Here is a 6,742-nt window from a genome sequence, read left to right as displayed (position 1 = left end):
AATGATTCCTCTATTGCAGCGTTTGATCTGATTGGACCTAGATTCGTACCTGGCTCACTAACAGCAGCTCCTGAAGAGGTATCTGGTTATAAATTCTTTCTGGTCAAAATCCATCAAGTGCCAATTTAAAGCAGATATATTTTGATTACAAAATTTTTTCCTTAGTAAAATGGACAGACTCCAAGTATGAAACAAGGTAAAATTCTAATGATTTTTATTTCAAAGCAAAGGAAAGGAGAATATAGGCAATTGAACCCACTTTACAAAATTTCTTCTGGGATTTCCTGAAATCGGAAGAACTCAATTTCAGACATGAGCTTTTATTTTTATTTATTTTTTAGAGGTTTTTGCTATAGGGCACGTGTGCTTGCCAGAAAAACAGAGAGACAGAAAGCAAGAAATCACCCCCTGGGGGGATGGCCATGCTGCAATCCCTTCTCCTCCATTCTCCTCCCAGGATCTTGGGCACACACGCACATGCACCCAGTGTGAGTTTAAGCCACTGGGTCTGGGACTTGAACTGTAGTCGACTACATGGGAGGCCAGCGACATAGCCATTACACTAACTGCTGGTCCCGAGTTTTATTTTCTCAGTACTTGTCTACTCAGAGTTAACTTAAAGGGGAGGCCTAAAATGATGGTTTCTATACAAACTGTAATAGAATTTACTGTGAGTAAAGTGAGTCTTTGAAATAGTTAAAAAATTATTTTAATTCTTACGCATTAAAGCTTATTCTTCCTTTTTCAGCTTCAAATTTTCTTTTTCCATCTTCATTTCTACTCTCAACAACCTTACTTTATACAATTTTCTCTATTATTGCTACTCTCTGTCAGTCCCACCGACGGCGAACAGTTCCTGAGTTGAGGGGGAGGGGTGAGGATTAAAGACAGACAAGAAGACAGGATAGAAACGGGAGGACTGCCAGTCAATACTAGTCAGCATTGAATGTACTTTATTGCTAGTATTTATACATACTCCAGAGACTTCTGTGATGTAAGGTTTTAAGACCTTACTGAATTTATCAGGTTGTTATAACAGTACTTCGGAACATTTGGTTCAAAACAATCCCAAGACATTCTGCTCATAATAATCCAGCCACCCAAGGCCAGGTCCGGATAAAGACACTGGTCTTATTCTGGTGGTCACGTCCTGCACATTCCTCACGTCTCCTCTTTGGCTCCCCACATCACCCCCTTTTTTATTAAATGATCCACCACTTCTGACGGGCAGTAGGCTGTTCCTGTCTTAGGTTGTCCTTGGTGACATTTTCTCTTACCCGTCATCGGGTAATGCATATTTGTATGCACCCCCTGACTTAGGTTGAGAAACATCCCAAGGATCTTCCCCGTCACTGTCTATCAGCCTCTGTATCTAATGCCTTGGCTTGAAGTTTTAATTGATGAATTTTGGAGCAAACTCCAAGAAAGGAGCGCCCGAGTATTCGCACAAGGCAGGGGGCACAACAAAGCAACACAAGACCAATACCATAACAGCAGGCATTAACCACTGTTGCCAAGAGGTCAATGTGGTAGGAGACCATACAATTGCTGTAGCAATTTATTTGTCTCTTGTGCAGCATTAAAAGGAGAGGAACGTGTCTTTTCTATCTCCAAGATCTCTCGATGGAGTATAAGAATATCCATTATTATTTCATTGGCCCCGCACCAGACACCTTATGTTTTTTTGACCTTTTCCCAATCATGTTGGCTTTCATTATAGATCTTAGGGGGTGACACAAATCCATTGATACAACATGTGACATCAAACAGAAGAGCGCACATGCAACCCATCAACCCGGTTTCCCAGATGTATGATAGTATCACAAAGGGCATCCAATTTGTGTTAGACTTTTTCATCAATAGTTTGAGTGTGTAAAGCTATGGAAATATTTTTTGTTACATTATCCACAAAACCAGCTGTTTGTACTGTCCGTGGTTTGTAAATTTTAAATTTTAAGCATACCCAGTTTTTAGAGATCCTGATAGCTGACTATTTACTAGAGAGACCTTTCCCAGTGCACTTAAAGAATTAAATCAATGCCAGTGCTCTCAGCCGTAGCATGAATGGAGTCGTCAATTTCTGGACCCGTTGTTTTGGAGCTCTTATCTATTACTGGGTTGGACTGTGATGAGAGTGAGACCTCCTTGGGTCTAGTTAGACTGAATAGTGTGGTCCATTTTATGGCCACCTCAGATACTATCTGTTATATATACATCTTTTCATGAAATCTTTCTAATTCTTTACAATTCTTTCTCAGACCTTCTCCAGCATAACTCAAACCTATTGTAACATGGTTTATTCCTTGATTATTTGTCCTGTTTTACCTTTTTTCATTCTGGAAATAATCTAGTCATCTTACTTTAGGACAAAAATTTTAGCATACAAAATTCCTTCAATATTGAAACGTTCTCTTTCTTTTTAACATTTTCTACCACAAATACACCTTTATACCTATATCTTTCTTTCCATAATAAGGTCCAATTGTCCAGGCAATTTTCTTTGGCACAAGGGGGAAGATATTGGGGTTGTGTGATGTTAACAGAGTTGTTTTCTGGTCGAGGAGCCATCATATGAACCGTCTGATTCCCTCCGGAAATATTCCTGCCCAGTAGATTTTTGTTGCAATGAGTGTCACCATCTTCAGGCAGATCCATAGGCACAACATCCTCCTGGTCTTTCTGAGTGTCCATAAACTGCACCAAACGTTCTGGAAGCCAGCAAGCTCCATCATTGTCCTGCGAAAAAACACAAACATCTCCTCGACCCCATATCAACACAGGGTCAGGCCCATTCCATGAACCCGTTAAGGGATCTTTCCAAATGACTGCAGTATAATGAGATTGTGTTTTGGAATGCCAAAATTGTTCAGTTGTGCTAGATCCTTGTTTGTCCACATTTTAAAAATTAAGTACAAATAGGGCATGTTTTAAATAATTATGTGGTATCAGGGGATGAGAATATTCAGCTTGTTCTAAGTGTGTAAAAGTTATGAGACGGGAACCAACATCAGCCAGGGGATTATCTGTAATTGTGATAGCTCCGGTGAAATAGGGACAGATGTCTTTTCCTGACTCAGAGCTATTACAGGATGTCTGTTTCTGACTCCTCGGGGGTTAACTCTTCATCTTCCAATTCAGGGGGCGAGGGAAAATCTCCTATCAACTTCTCCTGAAAGGGAGGAGCAGAGGGAGAAATTCCAACAGGGGGAGAGTCTTTATCCGCGGTGGGAAGAATCCTCTTCCGCTCATGACGAAAATCCGAAACATCTCTAATTAAAGCCTATAAACTAAAAGCAGCCAGGGACACCTTTTCCAGACCATGGACATCGTAATAATCCCAAAGCCGTTGCCCTACCTTTTTCCAGGTATCCATATGGACTGTACCCTCCTCAGGAAACCAAGGACGAACTTGTTCAATAAATTCTAAAAATTTTGAAAGCTGCTGCTGTCCTACCCGCAAGCCTCATGTACTCAGCATTTAAGCGTATGTACAAAAAGCTGATGACTATTGCCCCGTCCTATAATTACTCCCATAACTACTCACCGCAACACTTTCACTTTTAAGATGAACATGGTCTCCCTTTACTCTTTGCAGTGTCCTTCACCAGCATCCCAGGTACTCAGGTCCTTGTTTGGGCGCCACTCTGCTGGTCCCACCAACAGCGAACAGTTCCTGAGTTGGGGGTGAGGATTAAAGACAGGAAAGAAGACAGGATAGAAATGGGAGGACTGCCAGTCAATACTGGTCAGCACCGAATGAACTTTATTGCTAGTATTTATACACACTCCAGAGACTTCTGTGATGTAAGGTTTTAAGTCCTTACTGGATTTATCAGGTTGTTATAACAATACTTTGGAACATTCGGTTCAAAACAATCCCAAGACATTCTGCTCATAACAATCCAGCCACCCAAGGCCAGGTCCGGATAAAGACCCTGGTCTTATTCTGGTGGTCATGTCCTGCACATTCCTCACGTCTCCTCTTTGGCTCCCCACAACTCTCCATTTTGAAATTCTCTGGTACCACAAATGGAATCTTCAGGACTGGGGAAAATAAGAAGACATTCTCCTCAATGCTTCCTTTCCACTAAGTCTCACTCCCAATGTACTCTCGTGCACACATCATCCATCATTGTGAACACTGTTTCCTTCACCCAAAACAATGTATGTCACATTATCCTGCCACTTTACACACCTAATCAGAAAAACAGACTTCCAAATCCCACTCACTGTTTTTTTTTCAATCTTTGAGAGGTTTTTGCCTAGGGCATGTGCACTCTCTGGAGAGAGAGAGAGAGACAGAGACAGTGAGAGGGAAATCACCCCCCGGGAGGACGGCCATGCCACAATCCTTCTCCTCTATTCTCCCAGGATCTTGAGCATATACACACCAGGTATGATTCTGAAGCCATCAAGTCCGGGACTCAAATCCCAGTGGGCCACATGGGAGTCTAGCGACATAACCACTATGCCATCTGCTGGCCCCTCCCACTCATTTTTCAAAGTCCACCTCAGTCTTCTGAAAATGCTGCCTAGACTATTCTAGTTTATAGTACTTTCTCTCTTCTTCTCCAGCATCCTCATAACCTTCAAGGTATTTTTTTTAATTATTCATTTTTAGGTGTTTCATACAGCATGTCTGGGACAGAATAAGCCTCAATAAATATTAGCCATTTTTAAGCCATCAGTCATCATCTTCTGACTTTTTCATTATTATCTGCTATAAGGCACGTGTATCCACCAGAGAGAGAGGGAGGCAGAGACAGTAACCCCATTGTGGGGGGATGGCTACACCATAATGCCTTCTCCTCCAATCCCCTCTTGGGATTTTGGGCATGCATGCTTGCATGCATGCATACATGGCATATTTTTCAAGTTGCCAAGTCTGGGACTTGAACCATACCATCAGCCATGTGGGATCAAACCACCTCAACCACTGTGCCACCAACTGGCCCAACACCCTCTAGATTTTTGAGTATACCTTAAGGGCCTTTCAAGATTGGCTATTGAGGACAGACTACATCTTACAGATGTTCAACAAATAAATACGTATAGAATATATAGCTAAATAACACAATGCTTTCTAAATAATGATGCTAAGAGATCAATTACAGAAGATTATATGAGGCTAAGGGGATAATATATTGTAGCACATCAGTACAAGAGTCACTCCAGGGGTTAGGTAACATGAACTTGAGCACACATTTATGAAAAGTCTCATGATGGCCTGAATGTTACTTAACAGGTTACAATAATTTGCATGGTAGAAAATCAGTACCTTGCTCCAGAAAGTGCCCGAACTTTCCTAATAAGTGCAAAAGTTGTACTAATACATGTACCATCCAACTGCCAGAGTCCTCCTCATTGCCCAGGAGTCTCACAGAAAGGATCACAGGTGCATGATCATGAGCAGGGAAACTATTGCAGATTTTTAAGTAGAGAGTAAGCATCTCTTCAGAATGACAAAATACATTATCACAGCCTGTAGAGATAACCTTTAAGTATCTGTGATATATGTGAGGTCTTCCAAAAGTTATGAAAATGTGTACTATGGAAAAACTATGCCACAAATCTCAGAATCATTTGCACCAAAACAAACTCATACTTTAATTCTATTTCTCCATGAACTTTTGAAGTTCCCTCATATTCTTAGTTGCTGTTCTAAGAACTGAAAGAAAATTTTCCAAGTACTCCTTGGTTCATAGCTAAGGCAGACAATGCCCTAAAAAAGTCATCTTAAAGTTGAAAGAGCTGGGTTTGGTGGACCAGCACGTGGTGTAGTGGTTATGTCGCCACATAGTCAACCACGGTTGAGTCCGGACCTGGCAGCTTTAAACTCATGCCAGACCTGCATGCATGCGTGCCCAAAATCCTGAGAGAAGGATGGAGAACAGATTGCAGTATGGCCAAATCCCCTGGGGGGTGGTTTCTTACTGTCTCTCTGTATTTCTGGCACTCACATGCAACCCATAGCAAAAATTCTAAAAGTTTCTCTGTAAAATGAAACCAAAGGTCCTATCAACTAAAGACAAAGCTCACTGAAGTAAACATGAAATTTCAGTGGAGGAGTGGTTATTTCATCCATTTGTCTGTCAGTACTTAAAATACTTACTGAGTACCTGTGTCAGGCAGTTCTAGTTACTGAGGACAGCTGCTGAGGAGACAGCAGCAAGTCAGAAGCAAAATATCTGTTTTTTGGTTTTTATACCAGAAGATGCCTGCACTAACCAAAGAGATGCATAGAGAAAGAAAGCATCCCTACTAGGGCATGGTCACACAAATCCTTCTCCATTTCTCCAACCTATAGTGATTGGAACCATGCACACACAGGCCTAGCCTGTTTTTTTTCCATTTTCAAGCCAGTATTGGAATTCGGCAGTAGGGCCTATGGGATCCAGCACCTGCAACCACTAGAATACAAGCAGACTCAATAATATGTTCTTAGGAAGTTTCAATTCTAGTGGTGAGTGCACTGGTAAACTAATGAACACCTATTATATATGGAATGTTTGAGTTGAGGGGAAAATAACAGATGATGGATAGCCAGTCAGGAGGCTCAGATCTTACTATATTGGAGGTTCAGGGAGGACTTCTGTGAGAAGATAACACTGAAGGATAAGGAGGAACTGATCCTATCTGTCTACAGAAGGGGTTTCCCAAGCAAAGGAAACATTAAATGCAACAGCTTTTAAGCAGGAACAAAGTTTCAAGTCCACATTCTGGGAGATGAAAATTAAAAACA

The 6,742-nt window shown here is 41.4% G+C and overlaps 1 long non-coding RNA gene across 1 annotated transcript; it reads right to left on the bottom strand.

Annotated features, from left to right (window-relative positions):
• Nucleotides 1-1,195: 1,195 nt before the first annotated feature.
• Nucleotides 1,196-3,674, bottom strand: LOC106735909 (uncharacterized). Its single transcript, XR_001371089.1, has 2 exons — nt 3,545-3,674; nt 1,196-3,169 (listed from the first exon to the last, which is right to left on the bottom strand). It is a non-coding gene; the product is annotated as an uncharacterized LOC106735909 (long non-coding RNA).
• Nucleotides 3,675-6,742: the final 3,068 nt, after the last annotated feature.

This window comes from Tupaia chinensis, unplaced genomic scaffold, assembly GCF_000334495.1.
Source record: "Tupaia chinensis unplaced genomic scaffold, TupChi_1.0 Scaffold000569_1, whole genome shotgun sequence".
In the NCBI taxonomy this organism is placed as follows: Eukaryota; Metazoa; Chordata; class Mammalia; order Scandentia; family Tupaiidae; genus Tupaia; species Tupaia belangeri.
This window is presented reverse-complemented; position numbering and strand designations above follow the sequence as displayed.